The sequence below is a fragment of the Ictalurus furcatus genome, chromosome 17 (assembly GCF_023375685.1).
Source record: "Ictalurus furcatus strain D&B chromosome 17, Billie_1.0, whole genome shotgun sequence".
Taxonomy (NCBI): domain Eukaryota; kingdom Metazoa; phylum Chordata; class Actinopteri; order Siluriformes; family Ictaluridae; genus Ictalurus; species Ictalurus furcatus.
Window position 1 is genome coordinate 1586784 of NC_071271.1, and position 15395 is coordinate 1602178.

At 39.0% G+C, this 15395-nt stretch overlaps 1 protein-coding gene and 1 long non-coding RNA gene across 6 annotated transcripts in view; one reads left to right on the top strand and one right to left on the bottom strand.

The window, feature by feature from the left end:
• Positions 1–5928: 5928 nt before the first annotated feature.
• lrfn1 (leucine rich repeat and fibronectin type III domain containing 1) overlaps positions 5929–15395 on the top strand; it is a 76522-nt gene continuing 67055 nt past the window's right edge. The window contains exons 1-3 of one of the 4 annotated variants that reach the window (XR_008388242.1): positions 5956–7669; positions 7838–7930; positions 10118–11150. The gene's annotated coding sequence lies outside the window, so the exon portion shown is untranslated. Of the gene's footprint in view, positions 7670–7837; positions 8615–10117; positions 11219–15395 lie in introns of those variants that run through there. The other 3 variants (XR_008388240.1, XR_008388241.1, XM_053646787.1) reach the window with 3 other exon arrangements.
• Positions 8850–13450, bottom strand: LOC128621196 (uncharacterized). 2 transcript variants are annotated; one of them, XR_008388243.1, is made up of 3 exons: positions 12209–13450; positions 11202–11557; positions 8850–9604 (listed from the first exon to the last, which is right to left on the bottom strand). It is a non-coding gene; the product is annotated as an uncharacterized LOC128621196 (long non-coding RNA). The 2 variants fall into 2 exon arrangements; XR_008388244.1 differs by having other exon boundaries at positions 11202–11633.

Sequence of the window (15395 nt, forward strand, 5' to 3'; positions counted from 1 at the left end):
GCACGCGATTCTTATACATGATCCGTTTATTTTCGCACGCGGTTCTTATACACGATCCGTTTATTTTCACACGCGGTTCTTATACACGATCCGTTTATTTTCACACTCGATTCTTATACACGATCCGTTTATTTTCACACGCGATTCTTATACACGATCCGTTTATTTTCACACGCGATTCCTATACACGATCCGTTTATTTTCACACGCGGTTCTTATACACGATCCGTTTATTTTCACACGCGATTCTTATACACGATCCGTTTATTTTCACACGCGATTCCTATACACGATCCGTTTATTTTCACACGCGGTTCTTATACACGATCCGTTTATTTTCACACGCGGTTCTTATACACGATCCGTTTATTTTCACACGCGATTCTTATACACGATCCGTTTATTTTCACACGCGATTCCTATACACGATCCGTTTATTTTCACACGCGGTTCTTATACACGATCCGTTTATTTTCACACGCGGTTCCTATACACGATCCGTTTATTTTCACACGCGGTTCTTATACAGGATTCGTTTATTTTCAAATTTGTCTTTTAAAAATTATTCACCCATATTGCCAACATGTAATATTTACAAATTATACAAATATATTGTCATGTGGGTTTACAAATGATTCATTTATTTTCACATATGACTACACATAATCACATGAAAAACAGGTGAACATGTTAGGGTTAGGGCTTTGTTGTTAATTCAGTAGGTCAAAAATCCACCGCGACACAAGACAGTAAGCTAACCGTGCTAAGCTAATCCCCTGGACTTCATGCAACCCACTTTTGAATTATTCAACTTTTTTTTTTTTACTACTACTTCATGGTTGTTGAGTTCCTCCAGGTGCTGGTGCATGCTGTGTAACCCATATGTCATGCTCTGATCTCTCTGTGCTCTCAGCAGTCAGTAAAACCTGTACACACACACACGCGCGCGCACACACACACACACACACACACACACACACACACACGGTGCTAGTACTGGATGACCCTGACTGCTTGAGATCTAATTATTGTGGCTATGAGCTCGTCTACTTGAAACGAGCGGAGGAGAATAATGATGAAACTCGTCTTCCGTTCTCTCTCTCTCTCTCTCTCTCTCCCCTTTCACACGTTTCATCATTCCTCTCACGTGGACGCTCAGGGGACAGCACCACCATTCTCACTTGTTTTGTTCTGCTTCAAGCAATCAACATGTCCGCGTCCTAAAAAATGAATTGGCTTAAATGAAAAAGAAAACTTGTGCACTTGATTCATTAGTGGCTGAAGGATGCAGAGTGGATCGGAATGCTGAGAGGACGGAACGGAAGATCAAATCCTCTTTATCTGTGTCATTATTAATGCATTAGCAATTAGCACCATAGATGGGATTAGATTAGCAATTAGTAAATGATAATTTCTTTTTTTTTTTCTCTCGCAAACTTTATCATGATGTTTTGAACAGTTAGTGTTCTCATTGTTTGCATTTTTATGAAGCAATATAATTTTTAGATTAAACAAAAATGATCCTATGCTTATGAACGTAATTATTATCAAGATTGTTCCCACACATGTTTTGAGCACATGTTTATTTTGTATTTATTATTTTTCATATAATTTATTTTTGTTCATACTTTGGGTTAAATGAGCAATGATTGATACTAGGTGCCTTTATATTTATATATTTATATATATATATATATATATATATATATATATATATATAGATATATATATATATATAAAATTAAATCTCTAAATTATTGGAGTTTTTTAAAGTTGTTGTTAATAATAATAATAATAATAATATTATTATTATTATTATTATTATTATTATTATTATCCACACTGTTTTTTTTACCAGCAGGAAATTTTATTTCGTTTAGTCAAGTTCAGTTTTTCACCCCTAATATTATAATGTTTTCGAAGAGTTATTATTCTAATTGATTCCTTTTTTGAGTTAGTATGACATTTATTTATGTATTTATTATTATTATTATTATTATTATTATTATTATTATTATTATTATTATTATTATCAATAAAAACAAATCATTCTGTTTTTTAATTATTATGCAGGGTATTTATTTATTTATTTATTTATTACCAGGAAGAAATACAAGGTGTTTGTTTGTTTGTTTGTTTTTAAAAATCTTTTTTTATTATTATTTTCTTACCAATGTTCCTCAGCTAAAGTTAGCATAGCAACACTAGCCACTTCCTGGAATCTCCTCAACGTGTGACCGCATGACGTCTTTACATACGGTAGCTCTCACACCTCACGCTTCTCATCCTGCCGAGTTTAAGGAGGGACGACTCAAGCTCATGTACACGCCTCTTGCTCGGATTTGTTTGACCTTTCAGCGTGTCTGATCTCCTAATCAGAATTCGGTGGCCCTTGAAGTACTTGAACTGAGGATGGAACCAAAAATGGAGTCTCACTTTGAAATCTTGTATAAAGCTTCCTGCTGAGCGTGAAAGAGTGTTTTTATTTAACCATGCAAATGGTTAAATAAATCAAATACACACACACTGGTACACTAGTACAAGAAAAGGGTTCTTCATGGGTTCTCTAAGGGGTCACTGGATAATTAAGAATTCTTAGCCTCCAAAACCCTTTCTGATAGAGGAACACTGTAGTAGGGTTCTACACAGCACTGTTAAGAGGAAAAGCTGAAAGAACCCTTAAGTGTTCTAAATGTTCTATGTGTCTTGGTGGAGCACTTAAAAGTTCTATGTAGAACCATACATCTAAGGGTTTCCTATTAGTAATGGTTACATGTAGAACCCGTTGTAGGAAAGAAAACAAGGCTTAAAGAACCCTTGAAGAAAGTATGTGTTAATTGTGCCCATTGGATAATTAATGGGGGCAGGTTGGCATGTTTGCCTCGCACCTCCAGGGTTGGGGGTTCGAATCCCTGTGTCCGTGGAGCCTCCATGTTCTCCCCATGCTTTGGGGGTTTCCTCCAGGTACTCTGATTTCCTCCCATTCCAAAAACATCATGCATCGTAGGCCGATTGGAGTTTCCAGATTGTCTGTAGTGTGTGTGATTTTTGCCCTGAGATGGGTTGGCACTCCGTCCAGGATGTCCCCTGCCTTGTGCCCCAAGTCCCCTGAGATAAGCTCCAGGCTCCTCGTGACCTTGTGTAGGATATGCGATATGTACAGTGGCTAGATGGATAGATGGATGATGAAGGGTTCTAGAACTAAAACATTTGTTGTACGGGTTACGTGTTCCCTGAGAAGGACAACTGAAGAATCCTTAAGCCTAGATTTTGTACAAGTGTACAATAAAGCGTTCTTCATTTTGTGCCTCTTGTGGGAGACCTTTAAAGTTTCTTTATAGAACCCTATACCAGTGTTTTTTCCTATCAAAAATGGGAAACATTAAGTAGAACCCATGTTTTGGATGCTAAGAACCCATAAATTATAATAATGAAACCCTAAAGAACCCTTGAAGAACCGTGTCAAAGAACCGGGTAAGTGTTTTCTTCTTGATATCTAGAACCAGTCAGGAGTTGAACATTTAGCTTCTTCGTACACTTTTAGAAATATGGATTCTTAAAAGGTTCCTTAAGGTTTCATTGGTTGTTTAAGAACCATTTTTGTTTTGTTTTGCTGGAAACCTTTCTGATTGGAAAGCACTTGTTGTAGGGATCAACACACCAACTTTGAGAGTTCCCCCAGAGGTACAACCATAGAACCATTCTGTTTTTGCTTCTTAAAGCTTAAAGATTTCCTTTCAGATGAGTTTTAAGATCCTTTTCTCCAGTAAACCCTTTAAAGAACCCTTGTACTGTGTGCATGTACAGTATTAACTGTTTAAAGGGGTACTTTAAGGATTCTTGAAGGGTTCATTCGAAGATTTTCTTGAATTCATGCTGGGATGCAGTCATTAGTTCTCAAGTCAGAAGTTTTGCTCTGTTTTTGTTTGCTTTGATTCATCTGGAATTTAAATGAAACCCAGAACGTGTGGTTCTTTCAGGAGCTTTGATGCTCTTTGATTTAGACAAGTAAGATCCCGGAACGTTGTAAGGTCAAATCCCAGTACTGCTCTAGAGCCGAGTGTGTACCCCTGAGCAAGAACCTTATCCTATCAGTCACCCAGGTGTCTCTCAGTCTGCTTACTGAAATGGGGAGGAAAGAGAAATCAGGGTTCTCCTGCTTGGTTCCTGACGGGTTCTATGCGGTGTTGGTGCTGTAGTGCGTTATTCTGCATCCTGCAGGAAGGAAGCCCACTCCACCATCGTCGTGATTAGACGCGCAGGCTCGCTAACGTGATTACGACTCATTTAGGGATGTAGATTGAAACCTGAGAGCAGAATCAGATATAACGTACTGCAGTGTTTTTCCTTTAACCTGAACCGCAAAAAGAAAGAAGGGAAGAAATGATCACGTAGCGAGGGTGTGTTCCAGCCCGTCCGTTGTCGAGTGTGTTCGGCTGGCGCTTGATTGATGATGTCATCATATTGCACCTTTTTCTGATCGTTAGTTGTTGGGGGAAGACGCAGCGATTCGTATCGATTCTTCTCGGAAACGTAAATAACATTTGGGAATCATTGCGACGGAATTCTACCTCGTGGGCGTGTGATGGATTTATCTCGAACAATTGAACGGTTTCGTGTCAATACAATCTACTGTCTACAGAATATATTCAGACCTTTCCTTTCCGTTTTTGTTTTTTTCCCCCTTGGACTTTCAGCTTTTCTTTCAACTTGTTTATCCGATATATAATAAACAGCCTCCTTTTTCCGTTGCGAATTCCATTTTTGTTGGACAGTTATGCGTTTGTAGCTTCGTAAAAACGGTTCTACTCCGAACCGTCTTCGAAGGGAATTGTTTTTTGTTATTTTTCCCCCCGTTTTTCAAAGAAAGGGCTTATCATCTTTAGCTATTTTTTTTTTTTTAGCAAATTCCTAGAAATAAACTTGAACAAAAGTTACGCTAAAAAATGTTAACGATAAACGCCACGCGTTTAGTTTCCTGCGTTTAGTAGTGCAGATAACGATGAATAGAAGTCTTGCTCACCGATGTATATTTTTTTTCCGTAACTTTGTTTTTCGCTGTAATTATCCATAAATATAATAAACGACACCGACGTTAAAACAAATAGCAAAACTAACAGCTACATTATCATATTGTCGTCTCCGTCGATATTAGCTACGTCAAGCATACATGATGGAAGAATTTTGTAAAATAAAAGGCAATGTTACAGTTACGCGGGTTTATATTAAATTGCTCGTTCTAATACGTTATGGTTTCTATAGTAACCGCTTATTCACTGCGACTTTGGTTTAAATAAAAAAAAGTGTGTAATTGTTGATATTTGATGTTATAAAAAAGATAAGTTTTTTTGTTTTTTTATCTGTAGTATTGACTTAATGTTAAACTTGCTGAGGTGAAAGTGGAATAAAACACCCAGGGATGTGTTGTTCTAGAAAAATAATCCACTTCAGTCTGGCACCAGATAGGAAACACCCCTCATCACTCGCTATTTTCCTCTAACAGCGCGACACACACGTTGTTTATTCCTTACATAATTAGCATGACTTTATTCAAGCTGTTGACTTCATCTCGGAGCGTTCAGGAGAAATAACGTCCTGTCTGATAAATACTGCAATAAATCATCCAGCCCGATATTAAATAATGTATCCTCGGATAATCAGTGTGACATTCCGGGTTCACTTTCGATAAACAACGCCACGCTTTGAAACCGCAGTGGGGGAACGCACGTCAACTATTCATTTATTTTGTAAAAAAAAAATAAATAAAATAAAAAAATTTAATTAACAGCAACATTTTGGCATTTGTGTCCCTGCTAATACATCCGTGTTGGCATGAGTGACTTCTGAGATCACACACATGCGCGCGCACACACACACACACACACACACACACACACATATACACCGTCGCCACGGAGACGGCAGCTTGTCAAGTCACGGCGCCAGAATTAATTAACGCAACCTCTTTCCGTACAGCCGACTCAAAGGTCAAAGTTCAGACAAACAAAATGTTACTTTTTCAATGGCGTATTTTGGGCAACGTCAGAGTGAATGGAGACACGCAGGAGTGTGTGTGTGTGTGTGTGTGTGTGTGTGTGTGTGTGTGTGTGTCCAATTCTAGCTTTTTCTTATTAATAATGCAGAGCCATTTGAGACGATGAGCTGAATTCAGGAAGAGCAGGAACAGGAATGAAGTGGGGGAAAGAAAAGAAAACATGTCCTTGTTTTTATTTCATTTACACGCGTTTGCCTTCATGAATATGCAAAACGTGGGGCGGAGTCAATGCAAATCAGCACATCCACTACGTTTCTGCATGTGATGACTGTAATATTACTGCAGTAAATAGAAAGAAATGTAAAAAAAAAAAAAAAACAATTTAAAAGTCTAATATTTTCTTCTCATTGGCCTTATGAAGCATGCTTTTTGTTGTTGTTGAATAACATGAAGAACATACAGTGTATGTTTTTAAATATTCATAATAATATTGTTAGCATCCTAATGACCGTCTCTGAATTATGAGTTGTTATAATTTTTTTGTTCACTAAATAGTGTATTTTTTTACTTCAAAGTAAAAAATGAGCTTCAATAAATTCTTTTTGCGAAGGTTTAATATGACAAATTATTATTATTATTATTATTATTATTATTATTATTATTATTATTATTAATGGCAACTTCGGTTTATTTTTTCACAATTTTTAGTCATTAGAGTTTGGGAATAATTCTCTTCTGAATATTTTTATGACCTTTTTTTTTTCTTTTTAAATTTAAAGTCAAGATTAGTAAGGATTAAAGTTTGAAATCCTCTTGTATTTTTTTTTAATAATAATAATAAAAATACAGGGGTATTAGTTGGACTGTTACTCATCTGGGGTTGAGCCCAGATTCTTTTGCATCAAAAAGCTTTTAAAAATATACTTCTATATAGATTGTTTCCATGCAATATATTTTCTTGCATGTGAGGTCTAATTGCTTTTTTAAAAATGTAAAGAAAATTGGACAAAAAAGTTGGATTTACTGGGCTACAGTAGTTTGGTGTCGCTAGCCAAGAGGAGGTACAGCATTGTATGGGTTTAGCTGCTAAAGTGCCATGCAAAGTACATTATCTGTCCTAATGCTCTTCTCATATCATGTTCATGTAAACTGAAACTCTTATAGACATTTACACTCCTTGTTTTCCTGCTCAGTACAGGCCCAGAGAGGTCATCGAGAGAATCGGGAGAATTCCCGCTGGGCCGCTCTGCCCACTCTTAAATTGGGCCTGGAGACTCTCCTGCTTTCTCTTCGTTTTTTCACACACACACATGCAGAAAATCGTATACGTGTTACTCTAAGTTACTGTGTGACTGATAACTAAGCTAGTTACACTAGATTGGAATTTAAATCAGCGCGTGATCACACCGCGCAGTACGCACGCTCTATCTCTTTCTCAAACACGAGCGCGTGTACCTGGGTCGTTGCCATGGAGATATATAAACAAAACAAAACCATCATTTAATGCTGTGGCGTGAATTACGGAGATAATCACAGGAAGGATAAAATCTATGGTAAAAAGAGGAGCTGAAAAAGCCAGGTTAAAAAAAATAAGGCATTGGAGGATGACGCGGCCAAATGTGGCAGATATTTTTTCGAGACGACAAACGAGCACGCGGGAACTGGCGACTCAAGGTACAGTGACTACAGTACATTTACATTTATGCATTTGGCAAATGTTTTCGAAGGAATTCTTTTTTTTTTTATTCAGTTCAGGTTCTTCTTTTCTTTTGCTTATGTGTTTCAATTCAATGTAAGTGATTTTAGGCTTTTGGCTTATTTGAAATGTGATTGTGGTTTAAGAGAGATAAGCCTGGTTCTGAGGGAAGTGAGAAAAAGAAAGCGACGGGGACAGAGACGTTGATCTTCAGTGAGAAGACTGCAGCCGGGCAGAAGGTCCCTGAGCCACAAGCATTTAGTGTAGATGAGGAGACTGATACGTTTGATTATTTTTGCTTTATTTTGATATAATAAGAACAGATTTGTCACTTCAGTTATCCAGGTTCCACCACAGTGGGAGAGGATAGGGGGGATAGGGGGGGTTGGGGGGATTGGGGGGTCGACTGGTCTTGGGCATTAGACTCCCAGGCTGAAAATGGGTCCCACTCCGGCCCTGGTTCAGCATCAGAGAATGTTATTGTTTCAGTTTCAGCCCTTTTACTAGTAAAAAAAAAAAAAACCTAAAAATCAGTGTTTGTCCATTTTTCCGCTCACACTAACTGACTGTGAGCTAGCGTTTGGCAGTATTTGTGTGAGTTTGGGAATTATCTTGTTTTTCTTTCCTTCTTTTTTTTTTCTCTTCTTAAAAATAGCTTTGGGAATTATCTTCTCGTATCGAGTTATTCAGATAAATAGAAAGAGTTCGTTAGAATTAGGAAATTATCCTCGTATTAAAGCTTCTTTTTATTTATTTATTATAAATTATTATTTTTTAAATCTTTGTAAAGATTATCAAGGCTTATGGAAATGATCTTTGTGTAAATAATGTTTTTTTTTTCTTTTAGTTGTAAAATGTTTAGTGATTAAAAATTTGAAAAATGTCCTCTTGTAAATGTAAAAAAAAATATATATATGTATGTATGTGTGTGTGTGTGTGTGTGTGTGTGTGTGTGTGTATATATATATGTATATATATATATATATATATATATATATATATATATATATATATATATATATATATATAAGAAGCATTGATAAGAGGATAATTCCAAAACTCTAATATTCTGTTAAAAAAGGATCTTCTTTCTTAATGTTAAAAGTAATTTTAGAACTTCACTCTCTGTTCAGAATGATCATTCATGTTCAGTGTTATTACAGCTTAGAACTTGAGGATGTTTTTTATGTTTGTTTTTGTAAATAATATATTTATTAGAGTATTAACGAAACCTGGCTTTAATTAAAATGGAAAATATTTGACATTTAAAACATCTTTGAAAGTCTAGTGGATAAATACCAATGAAAAATGCCATGATTTAATGTAAGATGGGGATGAAGCACCAACACGTTCGCCCCATTGACTCCGTTATTCATCAGATGTTTAGATGTATTTTGAGTTAATTTAATGCGAGTTGAAGTCTTCAGAGAGGCGCTTATGCTAATTGCTGTTTGGCAAAAATATTTTTTAAAAATGCAAACAGTCAACAGCTCCTTGATCCGATACGTCCGTCGGGATGTTTATCGTGCGGAGAGACGGATCAGATTCAGGATCAGATGGAAGTTGCATCAGTCACAACCTCTTTCGAAATGCAGCAGGAGGAGACGGCGCTCCTGTCGAGATGCTAATCAAGATGGCCACCGCAGCAATTAAAGAGAGAAGTGGAGAGAATCGCCGGGGTGCCGCTCTAATCACGCAGCCTCATCAGCGCTGGAACGGAGTTGTCCTCATGCATCTCATCCAGACGTAATTATCACACACTGGTGTGTGTGTGTGTGTGTGTGTGTGTGTGTGTGTGTGTGTGTTTCTTTCCTCCTAAACTTTGAAATGACTTCCCTAAAAGGCAACATATTGAACCACAGACACACACACACACACTGAAATCCCCGCAGTCCAGCGCTGACCTTTAAACGCTGTGAAAAAAGAACATTTTAAACACAGCATGTGAGGAGATTTTCCCCAAAGTGCATCGTTCTGATAACTTCAGCTAACCTCCTTGACTAGTGCTGTTCGCTAAGCGGCGTTTTCCCGCTCGTGTCAATACCGAGTTCACAACTCCGCCCTTTGAAGAGAAAAAAAAAGCCGAGGCTCGACGCCAAACGCGGAGCCTTGATTCTGACGTACTGTACCGAGCAAGATCGCGAAGCTAATAGCTTCCAGATTAGCATTGTAGAAATAGCATAATTCATCACACACTCGTGTTATAGTCGAATGATAGAGTTTGTCTCAGAAACGTCAGATTTAGAAAACAGCAGAAGTTAGAGGCTTCTGAAACTCAGCAACTCAAAACTGGGGTTCCCCAGGGGTCAGTTCTGGGTCCACTGCTCTTTTCTATTTACACTACATCTCTGGGGCAGGTGATTGAGTCTCATGCCTTCTCATATTGTTGCTATACTGATGACACCCAGCTCTATTTGTCCTTCCAGCCTGACGATCCATCTGTCTCTGCACAAATCTCTGCTTGCCTGTCGGACATCTCGGTCTGGATAAGGGAACACCACCTTAAGCTCAACCTGGCAAAATCTGAGCTTCTCGTCATCCCAGCCTGTCCCTCAATCAACCACACTCAAGCCAGGACAAATCAGGACAGCCAGGAACCTTGGGGTGATTTTTGATGACAGCTTGACCTTTACAGACCACATCTCAACAACTGCACGGTCCTGTAGGTTCATCCTGTACTACATCAAGAAAATCAGACCCTACCTCACCGAACAGGCTACACAGATACTAGTCCATCTCAAAACTGGACTACTGCAACACACTACTCTCGGGCCTCCCAGCAGCTCCATCAAACCCCTTCAGATGATTCAACCAGCCCAAAAGCACCCATGTCACATCTTCATCACTTCTTCATCTCCCTCCACTGGCTTCCTGTAGCCTCCCGCATCAAATTCAAGGCCTTGTTGCTCGCCTACAAGACCTTGTATGGAACAGCATCCTCCTACCTCAACTCTCTCCTGAAGGCTTACGTTCCCTCACGCAATCTGCGTCTATCAACGACTAACGCTTAGTAGTACCTACTCAGTGTGGCTCAAGATCCCTTTCCAGAACCTTCACACTAACTGTCCCTCAGTAGTGGAATGAACTTCCAACCTCAATCCGGACCGCAGAATCTCTCACCACCTTCAAAAACCAGCTAAAGACCCACCTCTTCCGTGAACAAATAACTAACCCCTAAAACGCCAACCCCACATTATCCTTTAAAAAAAAATCTACTCTGGCTCTTACACCTCGACTCTGCGCATTTCGCTTCTCTAGGACTCAATTAACAGATCTTGTATGGTAGCACTACTTGTATTGTTCTTCGCTTGATATATCGCTTTGCTTGTATTTTCTCATTTGTAAGTCGCTTTGGATAAAAGCGTCCGCTAAATGAATAAATGTAAATGTAAATTTGTTTACAAAAAAGTAAATAAATAAAATAATGTAAGTCAAAACTAATTTCTTTCTTTTCTCCTTTTTTTTCTTAAAAACATTGATTGAAAAAAATTGCTATGTCCTTGAACTTACACTAGAGCAGGACTCTGAGCGGCGTTGAAGATGGAGCATTCATGCTAGGCTAGTTTTCTGTTTCCTTCTTCATGAGGATTTAGCAGCTCTGTCTCCGTGGTAACAATGCTGGATGGTTGGACATTAGTTTGAATTACAGTACTCACTCTATGAGCCTGGTACTGTATGTATGTGTTTTTGCTTATTATCCATGGTGCATTAGAGCACTGTGTATTCATTTAGTTTGTTAGCATCGTAGCGTTTGATGGGGAATTGATTCGGGTGTGTTCGAGGGAAACGTTAGCATTCATCATTCTCCAAACCTCCGCTGCTCGCTGAGTGAAATGAATTCATTCATTCGTTCTGTTCCTTCCTTCCTTTAATGCAGAGACAACAAGAGTCGATTAGCTTAGCTTAGGCGGATCAGTGGAGCGCTAAAGCCATCGAGCGCTTCTGGAAATGAAATAAAACACTCTTTTTGACTGTGTTCCATTTTTCAGAACTTTATGCATCTCCCTTCGCAGCTCTATCCCGTTCCCTTAAAGCGTGCGGCTCACCGGAAGCGGTGTGGCGGTTGCTGTAGGTTGTTGTAGCGTGCTAGAGAGTTGCACTCGAAGCTGCTAACACTGAACAACTCTTTTAAAAAGCTAACACAAGGATATTCGCATCTTCTAAGCGAATAAGAAAGGCAAAGATCATGCTAACTAGAGGCATCGTAGCACTGCAGGTGCATAAAGGTGGATTAGCGTGTTTAGCATGGCATCTCACACACCCTTATTCAGTATCACTGTTAGCTAGAATTATGCTAACACAAAATCAGGGTGAATATACCTAGCGGCTAATCACTGGGAAGGCTAATACACCTCAATATTCAGTTTACAAAACATGACAAATAGATCTATCTATCTATCTATCTATCTATCTATCTATCAATCTATTGAATGAAAACAGAAGGCAAATGGTTACACTTTAAGAAATAAAGTGAGGCTGAAGCTAATCATTCTGCCGGCTAATAAAACTTAACTTACCGTGAGAAAGAAAGAAAGAAAGAAAGAAAAAGAAAGAAGGGTGGACATTGCAAAGAAAGCCAAACACAGGTAAAAAAAAGAAAGAAAAAGAAGAAAGAATAGAAGGGAATGCTGGGAAACTGCTGTATTGTTATTATCAAACGTTTTTTATATCCTGTGCTTCTGGAACTTTCTGTTTCCATGGAGACAGGGGGCGGAGACTTTTTTTTGTTCTCCTGAATGTCACTCATGAATTCCAACACCAGTATACACATTTTTTCCCATAATCCCTTACAACGTTCTGGCCATGTCTGAGAGCTCCACAGCGCTGCGTGACTTTCCACCCGGATGCTAAAGCGCTAGCACTGAAAATCTAACGAAAAGGTTAATGATATGCGGAATTGACCTTTACTTTCGGAGTCATGTGACTTTAATTGTCACTTTTTTCCTCAGAGCCTCATTTTCTCGCCGTTACTCAAAAAGCAGCCGAGCAGCTAATGGAGTCAGAGCGAAAGAAGTGGAGCTTAGCGACGCCGTAGCATGTGGTGTAGAAAGATGAATACAGTGCTACATGCTAGTGAGGCTAAGAGAAAAGGCTCGGTGTGTTAGCGCCTAACACCGGCTCATCTGTCCTAATGCTACAGAGTACAAGCGATATAACTGAGCTCCAGGTATATTAGCTTCAGTCAAGATGCCATTTCTTTCTTTCTTTTTTTTTTGTTTACTCCTTTATTTATTCTTGATTCCTTTCTCCATTTTTCCATGTAGTCACCTGTTTGATTTGTGCTATGTCCATTACTTTCTTCCAGTCAGCAGTTTGATTAGCTTTATTGTTCTTTATTTCATTTAATTCTTTCTCTCTTCCTTTCTCTCTTTTTTTTACACCTCCCCCTGGACCCCTCCAATTTAGTTATGTGCACTCTCCAGCTCTATGTCACTCTTTTTTTTCTCTCCCTCTTTTCCCGTATCAACAGTTCTTCGATTAAATTGTCCCTGTGATCACTCCCATATCGCTCTGTTATAACCCCGTGATCACTCCCGTATCGCTCCGATATAACCCCGTGATCACTCCCGTATCGCTCCGATATAACCCCGTGATCACTCCCGTATCGCTCCGATATAACCCCGTGATCACTCCCATATCGCTCCGACATAACCCCATGATCACTCCCGTATGGCTCCGATATAACCCCGTGATCACTCCCATATCGCTCTGATATAACCCCGTGATCACTCCCGTATGGCTCCGATATAACCCCGTGATCACTCCCATATCGCTCTGATATAACCCCGTGATCACTCCCGTATCGCTCCGATATAACCCCGTGATCACTCCCGTATCGCTCCGACATAACCCCGTGATCACTCCCGTATGGCTCCGATATAACCCCGTGATCACTCCCATATCGCTCTGATATAACCCTGTTATTACCAAAGAAATTTTAAATATCAATGGGAATATACTTCAAATATATTTTCCTCATATGAATTCATAGCGGTGCTAATAATTGTTGTACACCTATATTTAACAAAGATTAACCCTATTTTTTTTGGATAAACCTGTGTTTTGTTTGCAGTTGTTTGACATCAATGAGAGCAGAACATTTTTGTGAATATTTTGAACAAAAGATCAAACGGTTCAACAATAAAGACAATTTTTCACAGCCTTCTTTGCTCATATTTACCAAGGGTGCCAATGTTAGTGGAGAGCCCTGTATGTACTTTCTATATTTAGTTTCCAGCGTGAGTGGTTGAATGTAGGATTGACATGACTCCCAGAAGGCATCCTGGAAAGTGCAGTGAGCATGGTTGTGCCCTTCGGCTCTGTGCCAGTTTACTGCACATGACATGCTGCACACGGTGGCGCTAATCGGTAGCCAGGTCACGGGGGACGTCCCACTCTGATTGGTGGATTAATGGACGGATGCAGTCAGGCGTGTGCCCTTCCCATGTTTTGAGAACTTCAACTTCAATACGATTGCTAGTTCAAGGAACAAAATCATAGACAGAAAGTAGAATTGATTGTTAGCATGCTATAATGCTGAATAATGCTAACTGGCTTGAATAACTGCACGGTTGCTAGGGTAAAAATGAGACACCACAGCACTTGTCGTTAGCGGCAGCTTTATAGACTCTCTCTCTCATGCTAGTACACATAGGTCAGTATCTAACCTGATTTGTTTGTTTTTTTTCGGCTAACAGACTACTAAAAAACTAGCTAGCTAGAACTAGCATATCTGATTACACTTCATCAGTTACACGTAGCATAATATTGACTATGGAGTGCCAGAAATTTCATTTAGCCAACACACACTGGATGATTTCAATGAAATGAAATAAATATACATCCAAATTTGCTTTTATTTTTTAATTAAATTGCAAGAGACCTCTATTGTGTACCCCGCCCCACAAGTACTTTTTTTTAATTAAAAATTTGGTGTTAATCAGAATGCAAGCCGGATTGTGTTTTGATCGCAGTGTGCTTGTGATACTTTTAGGTTTAGATTCAATACAAGACTTTAAAAAAAAAAAAATGTTTTACCCTTCCCATCTCGTCTCTCCTCTTTCCTATAAGAAACCGATGTTGGCTGAGAATAGCCGCAGGGTTCACTCAGCATGGTGGAACATAATGATGGCATGAACTTCTCTCAACTTCACATCAAAGCCTGATGGGTTTTCAAAAACGACACCAGATTGTGAATTTGGCCGTGAGAATTCTGGCATGCTTGTTAGTGGATCAAGCCTTGATTATGCTCCAGAGGGGGAAGAGAATGTTTCTCCATTTTTCCTACAAAGGGATTTGACCTCTCATGCATATGAATCAGCTAGGTTTTATTTTGCTTATTTTATTTTTTAGTTAGGCTAATAGTGGATGGAATTTAGTAAGCAGCGTGATGGTGTGTGTGTGTGTGTGTGTGTGTGTGTATATATGTGGTGTTTTTTTTTGCTACCAGGAGAACTCATCCTCACGGAGTTCTCACGGCTTTCCGTCAATGTCGAGGACAGAACGAAAGAAAAGGTCAACACGTTATTTGCAGAAATCCCTCCATCGCTCCGGGATGGTAAAACCCCGAACGATGATAATCAGAAGCGCTGACACGGTGTCGGTGAACAGTTTACCTGAGGGTGTGAAGACATTGTGAAGAGCTTGATTTAATCAGCAGGATTTCATCTCCAAAGATTGCTAAATGCACTACTCTGGCAATTT